This window comes from Ambystoma mexicanum, chromosome 12 (genome assembly GCF_040938575.1).
Source record: "Ambystoma mexicanum isolate Mex_15411 chromosome 12, UKY_AmexF1_1, whole genome shotgun sequence".
NCBI lineage: Eukaryota > Metazoa > Chordata > Amphibia > Caudata > Ambystomatidae > Ambystoma > Ambystoma mexicanum.
In genome coordinates this window covers 426,924,614-426,938,554 of record NC_090936.1, presented here as the reverse complement: position 1 = coordinate 426,938,554, position 13,941 = coordinate 426,924,614, and the positions used below count along the sequence as shown (strand labels likewise).

General features: G+C 47.0%; 1 protein-coding gene across 2 annotated transcripts in view; it reads left to right on the top strand.

Annotated features, from left to right (window-relative positions):
* The window catches only part of LOC138513606 (sodium- and chloride-dependent GABA transporter 2-like), a 771,005-nt gene that overhangs the window by 373,588 nt on the left and 383,476 nt on the right, over positions 1-13,941 (top strand). The gene's annotated exons all lie outside the window — the stretch shown is intronic.

Here is a 13,941-nt window from a genome sequence, read left to right as displayed (position 1 = left end):
ACTGTAAGTTTGCATTTTTCTAGTATAAACACAGTGTCTACCATATTAATAAATCCAGGGTTTGGTCTCAGAGCATCCCACGGCATCCAACTTAGTCTCAAAATGGGGTGCATTTTTCATATTAAGAATCCCCAAATTGTACATTTTCATCAGCTTGATACAATATTATATAAACAATTTAATAAAACATACATCTGCCGGGCTCTCTGAATCCACAATGGTTTGTCTCTGCCCCTAAAAGTTTGGCTCTGACTCAGAGATCACATGTCTTGCCTTCCCCCAGAGCAGTGTTGTTCAGGCACACCCAAATCAGATTATTCTATTCAATTGAAAGAGTCTATTGTTCCTTTCTCCAGGCTGCAGGGAAAATCTCCTCCCTCTTAATCAACAGGACCATGTGACTTCCTGTACTGTTGCTGAGAAGACTAGGTGTGAAGGCTTCCCATGGACAGCCAGTTTGAATACAGGTCTCCTGTCGGAATTTAGATCACCAGCGCCGGTCAGTGGCAAGCACCGGTACTGCACCTATTTTTGACAGCTGTCTTACCAGTAAGCAATCCTCAAAATATACTTTGCTCAAATATAGATACACTTCTGTGGACCTCAGATTCATGTAGATTCTTGCGGGAGAATGATGTTGACCCCCCAACAAGGAGGTGGGACCTTTTTAGTGGTTTTAGTGAGCCATGATTTTAGCACTTTTTGACATCAAGAAAATGAATTCCCAACAGCTCTGGGTTGCTTTTGGCAATCAGTATTGCTATTCCCAAATGGTTTCAGGCTACTGGGTGTGTAGCCCAATGGTGGTTTAAGGCATTGACCTCCTGTGCTGTGCTATTTTTCAGATTTTTACTGTGCATTTTTGGATGATTTCTGGCGAGCAGCATGCTTTCCGGCGGCCATTATGATGTTTCCACTGCCAGTAATGCACAATGATGTAGCAGGGCTTGAATGAGTGGGTTCAAACATCCCACAGTTTGTGTTCCAGCACTAAGGAGTAGCTCCATAGGCCATATTCCTTTAAATTTGGATTGGATAGTTAAACAATTTGATGTGTCCGATGCCAATATTCATTCTTTGATATTGAAGACCAGGGGAAATAAGCACCTTGGAATAGTCAATTTTTATAACAATACAACTGGGAAGGGGTCTGTGGATAAAAAGATTTATGTTAAATGACCACACGCATCATATCATGGATGTGAATTTGCGGCAACTCTTCCCGACAATGAGCGGGGAGAGGGGATTAATCTCTGACTAGATACGGGTGACGATCTGGTTGCTGATAATGAGAGGATAGGGCATTACTTGTGAATAAGCAGCTTTTGGCGGACCCGTTCTGTGGGACATTCTTTTGGAAACTGGCTGCCGTACTCTAAATGGTAGTTATGGCTCTGAAATGGCCAGGCATTTCACCTTTGATAAGGAGAGGTTTGGGCGCATAGTTGACTATGTTCTGATACCTATGGAGTGGCAGGATTGTATTCATGCCTTTGAGGTTCATAGGAGGCATGAATGTGATCACAACCCTCTCTCCCTTTTATGATGCTGGGAAGGAAAGGTGATCAAGACGAGTCATACTCGTGCCTAACACTTGCTAAGGGAGGCAAATGGAAGGTTGCTATGATGGAAAGTCAATGGAAAGACCACCCTGCTTAATAGGGTGGTGTGACAAATCTTTGGATGTCGTCCCTTCTCCACTAGGAGGAGCCCCTTCCCATGAGGCCAAGGAGGCGAGGCCGCTAACTGATAGTCCCCCTGGGGGTGGTTGTCAGTGGCTGGATCTCACGGGGAGGGATCCCCCTGTGGGACTAGGGACGACTCCCCGGGAAGAACGTGGTCTGCCCAAAACATATTCCCATTGCCCTCATGCTCCTACCCTATACAGGGTCCCATAATCCCATACACTTCCATGTACTTTTGTAGGGTAGATGATTTGGCTTCTCTAAAATGTATTGAGATGAGGAAGAGTCGGGACTACCTATGTGAGTCATATGTGGAAACTGGGATGAAGAAGAGTACAAATAACCCAGCTGAGGATGAGAACATCAATACTGAAATGAAGAAGAGGCACAGAGTGATAAAGAATACCCTGCAGAACCAAGATCAGCATTCTAGTCGACACAGACAATCTGTAAGACAGTGGAACATAAAAAGGGAAGAAGGACTGAAGTGTCAGTCCCTCCCTGGAGGCTCCACCAGCAAGGCTGCAACTCGACAACCAGAGAAGGAGAAGTTCCAATCGGGACGCTAGTGAAGCGGGAATGGCGTCCCAAGCAGTTCTGAGTCAAAGGGACCTATCTGGAGGCTGGAGAAGCAGGAGTCCAGTTTTGCGAGACAGACGGACCGCACGGTCAAGAGAGGACCCGACAACTGTGAGGGACCAGTTACGGCATAGATACCGCAGAGAAAGAGAAGACAACAGATGCTGAGGAAAGCCGGAGCGGAAATCAACAGCCGGGAAAGACCGGAACCAGAAGGTACACAGGCAACCGGGAAGGCTGTGAGGAACCCCGCAATGCTGTGGCATACACAGGAGAATGCCAGACATGAGAAACCTCAAGTAAGGGTGTGGGAAAGGAGCCTCCAAGTGAAATGGAACAGTGGTAGGAACACAGAAAGGGAGTTCCTAATGAGTGGCCTGAGCAATGTCCCCGACATTAGACATAGGACCGAAAGGGGACGACCAGAGACATTGTCCTCGTCCCAGTTGAGGATGGACACTGGGCTTAACAATTACAGGTAAAAACCTGCCAAGAACATAACAGACCCTTAAGGGCTGACCCTACTTGGTTGGTTAGTGAACCAAGTTGGTTGAGAACCTTAGAAAGGCCACGCAAAGAGAGTCATACCCCCTGCTATTGTGAACACTGTGAAAACTTGAGAAGAGCCAGGGTAAGGGAGTCATTTCATTGGCACTGTGAGTAACCTGAGAAGGATCAGGGGAAGGGAGTCATTCCCTCTGGCATTGTGAACGTTGTGAAAACAAGACCATACTTGGCAGGCAGGCTAGTGAACCAAGTTGGTACAAGTCAGAGCAAGGGAGTCACCCCGCCTGGTGTTTGTGAACATTATCATTAGCCTGAGAAAGGCCACTGGAAGGGAGTCATGCTCTCTGGTGTTTGTGAACATTGTGAGAAGCCTGAGAAGGTCCAAGGGAAGGGGGTAATTCTCTTGCCATGTTGAAGTTGAAAATGGTTTTATTTGTGAACTGAGACTTTCAATCTGGAACGTTGTGTGTTACATTTCAAAGGGACTGCAACCTGTGGAAGGGAGCCACACGCTCAGGAAACAGTCCCTCCAGATTACTGCCATGGTAGTCCATTCTACGTAAGAAGGGAACCATTCTTTTGCATTAAGAAGACTCACCAACTGTTTCGTTTAATTAGAAATGTAAGGAAAGCAAATAGGTTTTGACACAGGACGGTGGACTTTTTGTTATGGACATTATGACACATCCTTAGGATTGGTTGCTGCCTGCCTTTTCTGCAGCCAATTAGAACCGGCAGGCGAGAGCCGGCCCTCGACATGAAAGCTGAGACACAAAGGCACTCAAGCCCTGTCTCGAGCCTGTTCCGGTCATTCTCACCTGCGACCTTCGAAGGAGCTGGAGCTCCTCACCCTAGTACTGCAGGAGCAGACTAGCAGCTGGGCCAGGCATCATCCTGCTGTGAGGTAAGCCGGATGGCCCCTCTTTTCATCATGCACTCATAGTTGTGTGCATACCCTGAGAATCACAGAATCGCCGTGCATTTTACTTTATTGCCCTACCTAGGTTCGAGTTTTGGGCATCTGCCCATCCAGCACCTGTATTTGACCCTCTGCATCGACTGCCATGCCTGATGCAGCCAAGGAGGCAACTCCATGCTAAGATGGCTGTCCGCCGACGATCCTGATCTTCCTCAGCTTCCTGAGTGCCGAGCATCAGCATTGCGGCACCCGATTGGTTGCTGCCCGCCTTTTCTGCAGCCAATTAGAGCCAGCAGGTGAGAGCCGGCCCTCGACACAAAGGCTGAGACACAAAGGCACTCAACCCCTGTCTCGAGCCTGTCTCAGCCTCCTCAGCCGTCAGCCCGGACCCCTGCTCGGACACACTGCTACTACACCAATGTAAAGGTACTCTATTGGAACATTCGCTAGCCTTATTCAGTTACCAGTTCACCCATATACTATCTTTCTGGTGTATCTCTGATGCATAGCTCTACTTGTATGTACTTACAGTCCTCATACGGTGGTCATATGCTCACTCCCACGTTCATGCTGCCGGACACACCAACAGTCCCTGGCGTCGCTGTTGCTACGTTGACCTAACCTGACCAAACGCATGCATGTTTTTGCCTAAATAGTTTAACCTATACTCCTCTAGGCTACCATACACTGAGTCATCTAAGCTATCCCCCTTGCTCACGCATGCAAATGATCCTGCCTGAGGACTTCAATGCACCTTGCACATTCCTTTCTGTGCCTCCTCTAGCTGCCACCCTATGTCTGTTGCACTAGCGCTTTAGAAGGGTATTTGCTTAGCCCTAGCGCCATGCCTATTGTTAGAAGTGTATTTTGATCAGCCCTAGCACTGTGCCTGTTCTTAGAAGTGTACTTTGCTTAGCCCTAGCGCCATGCCCATTGTTAAAAGTGTATTTTGCTCAGCCCTAGCACTGTGCCTGTTCTTAGAAGTGTACTTTGCTTAGCCCTAGCGCCATGCCTATTGTTAGAAGTGTATTTTGCTCAGCCCTAGCACTGTCCCTGTTCTTAGCAGTGTACTTTGCTCAGCCCTAGCGCCATGCCTATCGTTAGAAGTGTATTCTGCTTAGCCCTAGTGCCGTGCCTGTTCCTAGAAGTGTACTTTGTTTAGCCCACACATGTGCCTCCTCTGGGTGCCACTATATGCCTCATCAGTATCCTGCTAGCCAGCCCATCTAACTGGCGACCACACTGTCACACGATCTAGGCTCACCTCCAGGCCTACCTCTGCATCTCTCAACATCTCTCCACCACCGCCATTGCATCTAAAATGCATTTTGCCTTCGTTACTGTCCTACTCTTCCTATCATCGTATGCCAGCACAGCACAACACGTTCCACGAACTAAGCAGTTATTTTTATTTCTTGCCACGCACGTGCTGTGCATTGCTCACTCATCAGGCCCTAACCCAGTCACTTCTCATCCCGATCATCGACTACTCATCCCAAACATCATCCTGCCCCCACCCACAACTGGCTTCTCACCCACACAGCTTACACTGCCTCTCGTTCTCCACATGACTAACCCCTACCCAAACGCGCCGGCACTCTGGCTCTCACACTTCACCACCAAACCCACACCTAATCAGCCATGCCCTACACCTACCAGAAATTCCAGGCTCGGCCTGCGCTTACGCCTTCTACCTCACTCACAATATACTACATTCAACAATACAGCCACGCCTGACAACCTACCCAAGTTAGACGTCCGGAAAACCCTCATTCAATCTCCCTAGTCATCCTTGTACTATATCAGTCAGAAACCAAAGACTAGCCTCCAGATGTCATCACTAGTCCTACCAATTGAACAACATCCCCATTGACAAAGCCCTAACCTTAGCGACAACAAATTCACAACCTCTGCGACACCTAAAACTGACATGACCCTTCATGCCCATAACGCCAACAATACCTCTAAACTTAAAGGTGTGCTCATCAATGCCTGTTCCATTCCTGCTCACGCTCTCGATATTGCCCATCTCATTGCCACGGAAAACCTTGACTTTCTCGTGATCACAGAAACGTGGCTGCATAGGGCTTTGGGCCCCACCCTGACGTTGGACATCCCCGATGGTTACACAATCCTCAGGTGCGACAGGGACACCAATCAAACCAAGGGAGGAGGGTTAGCATTTATATTTAAGAGCTCGCTCAATCTTAGAGCGGTCAACAGCCTGCGGTGCCCTCTGCGGAACTACTCTCGATCAAACTGCCCATCTCTCCGAATCACACCGCCACAGTGCACCTTATCTACAGGCCCCCTGACCCCACATCCTCCTTTGTAGAGGACATCTCATTATTCTAGCCGCAAATGCCAAGCCTAATCCCAAATCATTCTACTTGGCGACATTAATCTAGGCTATCTAGACACGAATTATGCCAAAACCACAGACCTTGCAAGTGTACTTGCCGACTTTGGCCTTACCCAACACATTAAAGAACCCACCCACATCAAGGGCCGCACCCTTGATTGGGTCTCAGACATGAACTGTGCGCTTAACGTAACATCTGTCTCCCCATGCGCCTGGTCCGATCACCACATAATACTATTCTCCATCAACTCCAGCCCACCCATAGATAAACCAAACTTGGCCCCCCACTCTCACTCGCAATACGAAGGATATCACAGCCGAGAAGCTACTCCCCCTAATCCTCCCTCTACTGAACACAACGTCTTCCACTTGCCTGGATCCTACTGTCCTAGTAGACACTTACAACTGCGGTATGTTAAATGCTCTTAATACCGTTGCCCTCCTCAAACTGCGCAAGCAAAACCCGCGCTCCCACCGTATTTCTTGGTTCACCCCACACCTACGTGACCTGCGTAAAGAAAAGAGACAAGCCGAGGCTCACTGGAAATCCTCTCCTTCCCTAGTCAACAAAAATAACCTCACCTCAGCCTCCCTTACCTACAAAGAAGCCATACTGGCCGCAAAAAAAGAAGTTTACAACAAAAGGATCTCACAAGCACAATCTAACACCAAGAAACTATTCAAGATCCTCAGGGAACTTGAGTCTCCTGTTGCCCCACTGGATACATGCACCCCAGATACGGAGTGGTGCACTAACATTCATAAGGCGCTGTTAGACAAAATTGCCATGCTCCAAGCCAAAATCAATACCAAAAAAAGCCACCTGTCTGACTCTTCGGGCAACCCCCTACCTACAAACACACCCCACCTAAACATTCCTTCAAACCCTTTAGCTTCACACCCCTCACTATCAATGAGGTCAAAAAAATGATCCTGAAGCTCAAGCCCTCCTATTGCCAAGGTGACGCTTGCCTGGCACCGATCATACAGGAAACTGCACATGATCTCGCCCCATTCATCACCTCTCTCATCAATGCCTCCTACTCATCGGGCGTTGTACCTGACAATCTCAAGGATGCGTGGGTCATCCCGTTAATCAAAAAGCCTAATCTTGATCCTAGCAACCCTTCCAACTATAGGCCCATCACCACTGTGCCTTACCTTCTGAAAATCCTTGACCGAGCGGCCTATCTCCAAATACAGGACTACCTTGAGACCAACAATCTACTGGGGCTTAGGCAGTCCGGCTTCCGCCCCAGACACGGCACTGAAACAGCCCTGATTGATTTGAAAACCCAAATCGAGGACGTGAAAGACAAGGGCAAACAGGCGCTCCTGCTCCTCCTTGGCCTCTCAGCAGCCTTCGATTTATTCGATCATCAAATCCTTTGCCACCACCTTAAGACTGCTGCCCATTTCTTTGACGCAGCTACATCATGGATCAGCTCATTCCTTGCAAACAGAACCATGGGGGTCTTCTCAACCTCAGCCGCAGCTGATCCAGCACATGTCCCGTGTGGTGTCCCACAAGGCTCCTGTGTGTCTCCCACTCTCTACAACGTGTTTGCTAAACCGCTCTTTGATATACTTGACCATCTGGGTGTCTCCTACACTAATTATGCGGACGACATCCAGATACTCATCCATATCACTGCCGACTATGTAACTGATGCAAGAGCTCTCAACGCAGTCTACACTGTCATCCAGGCCTGGATGGCACATCACGGGCTCTGCCTTAATGATGAAAAAACGGAGTTACTCATCCTAGGCTCCCACTTCAAACTCGCCAAACTTGACCCCAAATACAAATCCTTCTCTATCGACGGTAACGATATCAAAGTTTCTAACATCACAAAAACACTCGGAATCTACCTAGACTCTACCATATGTCTCAATAGACAAATCAATTCTGTAGTCTCAGCGTCAGCCTACACTTGCAAACTGATCACAGCATGCCGTCCCTTTCTGACAACGGGCAACTGCCTGACCCTCGCCAGAACCCTCATCATGTCCAAAATCGATTATTGCGACGCCCTCTACCTAGGGACAAGTCAAAGGAACCTCGATAAACTTCGGTCACACAGAACAATGCCATTCGGGCAGCTCTTAACATTCCCAGGCTATCCCACATCGCCCACACCAGACGTAACTTGCAATGGCTCCCCATTGCCCATCGCATATCCCTCAAAGCTCTAGTTCTTACTCACAAGGCCCAGAACAATGCAGCACCTGCATACCTATCTTCGTGCTTCACACAACATACAGCATCCAGTCTCTTGAGATCTGCCCAAGCTCACACCCTTACTATCCCTAGCTTTGAGCTTCACACTGCAAGAGGTTCGAGCTTCCCAGTCCTTGCAGCTAAGCTCTGGAACTCCCTACCCAACACCCTCAGAACTGTTCAACATCTTCACTCCTTCAAACACAAAACCAAACAATGGCTACATGAAAGGGATGCCCAGGCCACCTCCTCACTTTAACCCTCCAGCTCCTACTCTTTTCACTAAGTCATATTATCTTGTTAATTTGTGTGAATGATATATGCTGAAACTGTAAAATATAACCTGTAAATTGCACAATGTATATATATACCTGTATCATGTAACCTGTAACTGTCCACAAAACATGCGCCCAAATGCCCCGGGGCAAGGTGCGCAATACAAAGAAACAAAATACAAATTGAGTTGAGGAATGGAAACCCTTCTTAGGAATAGGGTCAGATAGGGTTTTTCCTTTATTTTCTCATGAATAAAAATCTTTAGCAACAATCATGCCACCTGTGTGTCAGTCTCCTTTTTCCACAACCTTATATATGGTGTCAAAAGTGGGATTCTGATCCACCGGATAAACAGTGGAGGACCCAAAGATACCCATAATCAAGACTCTTCAACCATTCTCAGTGTCCCTTGAAATAAGTCTACGCTTATAACAATTAAAGAGTTGAAGGGGGAAGATATCCGTTTACACGTTTCTTAAGGGGACCAAATCTCTGCTATAAAAGGGTTAATTTTGGAAAGAATCCAGATTCCCATTTACCAACAATGACTGCTCTACAAGGGAACAGCTCTCGTGAATGAGTTACGACTTCATGATTATTGCATCAGTCTAAACTCAAGGTTGAACTTGGTAGTAAAACCCATAGAGAGTTACAGCCAATAGGCTCCCTAGGCATAAAGCCTAGCCTAAAAGGACCCCCTGTTGCAGCTCCCTTGGGAACTATTCAAACTTCCTCTCCTGCCGAGGACCCAGTTAAAGAAAAAGCTGATAGCCTGGAGAAGCCAGAGTTACCACAGAAAGAAGGTAGTTTCCCTAAAGAATTTGAGGAAGAGGTCCCCTCAAAAGAGAACCCAAATCCCCCTTGCCTGTTCTTTCTAGCACCAGTGGAGGAGGAGGAGATTTCCAAGACCTTTAGTTTCCCCCAATATCAATCGAAATGAATACAATGAGGCCCTACTTGAACGCCTAGTGGCACATCAAATGCAGGCCAACACAGGGATCAAGAATGATTAGATACACTGGGCCTCATTACGACCCAGGCGGTAAGTTACCGCCTGGGCCGTGACTTTACCACCATGGCGTAAACTACGTTTACGCCATGGTGGTTGGCGGACTTACCGCCCCATTCCGACCTAGGCGGGGCGGTAAGTCCCCAATCCCCATTTACCCTTCCCCATTCCCATTTTTGCCCCATAGGGCATAATGGGAGTGGGGAAGGCGTTAATTACGCCACCCTTAGCGCCATGGATTTTAACACCTGCTAATGCGCCATGGCGCTAGGGGACCTCGTAATCAGGCGGTAAGGGTCGGCGCTGTTAACGCTGCCGTAAACCCCTTACCGCCTGAGTTGTAATGAGGCCCACTAACTGTTAGCCAACAAAGACCAATCCTCCTGCATGGTGTTCTACAACCCTATAGGGATAGAGAACACTTTGGGAATATTTTCTTGAATTTTGAGAAACTCGCTCAGCAATTTCATTGGAACAAAGCAATTACAACTTCTATTCCTGTGGCTCAGAGTGTTAAAACGCTCTGTGTCACGAATGATTCCGAGCTCACCATGAAGCCTCATGTAGCTAAGATCCGTGTCTCCTGCGGTTGGATCAATAAGCAGCCAGGTTTCTTGCGTCCCTTCCTTTCTGTCAATAGCATGTCTATCCTAGCCTCGGCTTTAATCAACTTGAGGGCTAGATTACCGTAACAGCCTCTTAGCAGGCACTGCTCAATCCAACCTGGCTACCCTACAGGTCACACAAAATGGTGCGGTCAGAGCAGTGCTGGGCATTCCCAGACGGCACTCCATCACCGAAGCCAGACAAAAATTGCACTGGCTTCCGATTAAGCACCATATCTCTTTTAAGATCCTTCTTCAGGACCCAGCTATCTTTCTGAGCGCATTCAGCGATATCTACATGCATGAACTCTTAGGTCACTTGAAGAGGCTAAGCTCAGCCAACCCAGATTTGGCCTAGCCAAATTTGGGAAGACAATGTTTGATGTCGTGGCCCCAGCCACCTGGGACTCTATTCCCTTGGACCTTAAGTTATCCACTTCTCTTGTTGAATTGAAAAAGAAGCTGAACACGTTTCTCTTTAGGGCGCCCTAGACGTTGCGCCTGTTTTGTTAATTGATTCTGCTTCCTCTTTACTTCTGTCTTTCGTTTGTCTTATGTGCGCCTTGAGACCTGCGGGTGATCTAGCGCCTTATTAAGAATTAAAATAAATAAATAACTAAATAAATAAGTACCGCTTTTGACCTCATGAACGGGAGACTCCTTTGGCAAACCTTTAATGGCATGTGGGCTCCAAAACCTGTGATTTGCATGCTGGAGGCCCTACATGCAGAATCGACAGCATAGCCGGTCAAATAGCACAGCGAGTAGAGCTGTTGCTTTGGTATCTGTGCAGAGGCAGCTGATGCAGGTTCAAATCCCGGCAGGGCCAAATTCAGCCTTTCATCCTCCTGAGATCGATAAATGAGCACCACACACCATGGGTAATGATAAGCAGCGCTCAGATACCTGACGGCTTGTAGCGCTAAATTGTTATTATGTGTTCATTTGGCACTAGGGGTGAATTGAACTAATTGGGGTTCCACAGTGGGTCAGGTAAGGCTGTGTGCTTGCCCCCCTATTGTTAAACTTTATCATAACTCACATGTTGCCTGGAGGCTATGGAGGCACCATGGTCTGGGAATAGACAGTTGCTGGTCCCCGGCTATGCTGATGAAGCGCCAGAACCCTGAAATCATTACAATTACTGGTTGATAAATATTCTGGCTATCTGACATCTAGTGGCCTAAAAGTAAACATTGCCAAGCCATTTATTCTGTGTGTTTCTAGCAGTAAGAGGATGCTTCCACAAATAGTTCCTGAAGGACACTGGCCTGTGATCATTTTGAAAACCTAGGGACTAGATTTAACCAACGGTTAACTTGGAATATACATTTTGATAAACAGGTGGTCCAAATGAGACAGTTGGCAGTCTGTTTAGATGTGGGAAGACTTTGAAGCATCACTCTGTTGAGCATATGCTAACAATATACAGGGGTAAGGTTATCCCCGCTGGGGCGTATGCCAGTGAGCTCTGGAATTTCGGAATCTAGGTAAGTGAAAGAAGCCAGAGACCCTTTTTCTTGCACGCCTTTTAGCTGTTCCTCCCTCCACATTAGTATATGTAACACACCTGGAAACCGCACCAATTTATCTCACCGTTCTTTTATCCGTTACACCAATCCGACTGGAGAATAAATGAAAATGCTAATCCGAAATTTGACGTTGCTGGGAAGCTGACATAAAATAGTCGGCTTGCTTATATTTACAAGTGATTGCAGGAAGTGGGTATGGGCGCTTGCTTTGATAAACCTGAAAGTATTGCCAATTTTCCCAAGCACATGCTTAAAAACTAAACTCATGCACATTTTGCACACACTAGAGAAGATATAAATATGTGGTAATCTCAACTCAGGCTTTATTTGCCCCTTTCCCCATTTGGGGGTGTGGCAGGATATCTTACTGTGGTTACAATTTTCCATCATAGAATTATTTAACAAAGGCCCGGCTTAATGTCCTCCCTCTCACAGCAGTGACCTGCAAATGGCTGCAGAACCCGACAGCACCTGATTCATGCTGCATCTGTAGTGAGAGGGAGGTATTGGCTCATCTCATATTGCTTTGCTCTTTCTATTTCTATATCAGGAAACACTATGGGCCTCATTACACGGACGGCGGTAAAGCGCCATGGTTGCCGCCGGTATTTTACCGAGTCCGCCATGGTGAATGGCGGAATTACCGCCCTATTCCAAGGTGTGTGGGGGTGGTAATTCCCCATTCACCATGGCACTTCCCCATTCCCCTTTTTGCCCCCATAGGGCTCAATGGGAATGGGGAAGGCGGTAATTATGGTACAACGGTAAAACCAGCCGTTAAGGTAGGGTCCCACAAAGGGACCTCATAGTAAGGCGGTAAGGGTATACCGGCAATGGTACCCTTACCGGTACCGGTAAACCCTAACCACCATCCGTGTAATGAGGCCCTATGTATTGGGAATATTAAGGGAGACTGTACTGAGACATGTTAGACCAGCACTTTTGTTGTTTCATGTGCTCAGCAGAGGAGAAGGTGACTTTTACCTTTGCAAGCTGCCCCCCTGGCTACCAAGATCTACAATGGTGGGATGGGTGGTCAGGGGTGTGATTTATATGAAATGCATTTTTTGATCTTGCAGGGTTTCATGATGGTCTGGGCCCAATATTCCCACTCATGTTGTTTTGGTTTGTTGCAACCCCTGTGATAATAATCAGGGGGTATACATTAGATGTTTTTATTTTTTGTTCTGACTGGATGCTTTGCCTTGGCGACTTTAGATGGATACAGCAACACTTTATTAACCTATTTGGATATTCTGTAAAATATGAAACTGTAAGCATGTGATTTCTTTAAGTTATGGAATTTTCGGCTACGTACTCTGTGAATTATTGTAACATTTTATGGATTGTTTAATCCGAAATAACTTGAGAAATCAACAATTTATTATGTTAAGTGGGTTAATTTTTTTAAATGCATCTTAAAGTTCAAATGGTCGAACAAAGTAACATTTCACATCAAAGGAGTGAGCAATCATACTATAGGTATGTGCTAAGCTTCACGTGTAACATGCTTATGCATGAAAGGCCACTACATGGGGGCTCACAGAACAGGAGCACAGACAAGGAGGGGCTAGGAGGAAAACAGAAGGGCCACTGAAAGGTAATTGGAGGGATGTCCTGTAGATCCCCAGGGAAAGAGCTCACCGGGCAAGACTCAACAGATGTGCCTTGAGGTTTCCTATCAAGATGGTGCAGGGATCCTCATGGCAGAGGTGTAGTGTGGAGGAGTTCCAGCGCATTGAGGCTTGCGTTGCAAAGTTGCAGCCTCCTAGGCCTTGGCATGAGAATCCCGGGATGCCAGCTAATTGGGAGCAGGCGGATCAAACAGCCTTTGAATAACGCTGGTGCAGTCTTGACCATGGGTTGGGCCCGTGCATGTAAGGATCACTCCTGCGGTTGCATTCTGAATGCTGACGTGCTTCTTAATAAAAGGAGGTCAATGGCAAGAACCTTCACATAGTCCATTCTGGACATGATGATTAAATCAAAGAAGAAGAATTCCTATTCCCATTCCAACCTTAATGTGTAACCTTGTAGAGTGGAACAAGTAATCAGTGCCCCAACAATAATGCATTCAATAGTGGCTGCAAGAAACACATGGTGTGAGTCAAATCACTTTACATGTCAGGGTGGCATATGGTGGCTCCGTAAGATATTACGCTATAATGACTTTTTACATTTTTCAAAGATTCTTGCGTAATGACAATGTGAATGCGCCTGAATATGTGTTCCACCCTTCCTCCCTG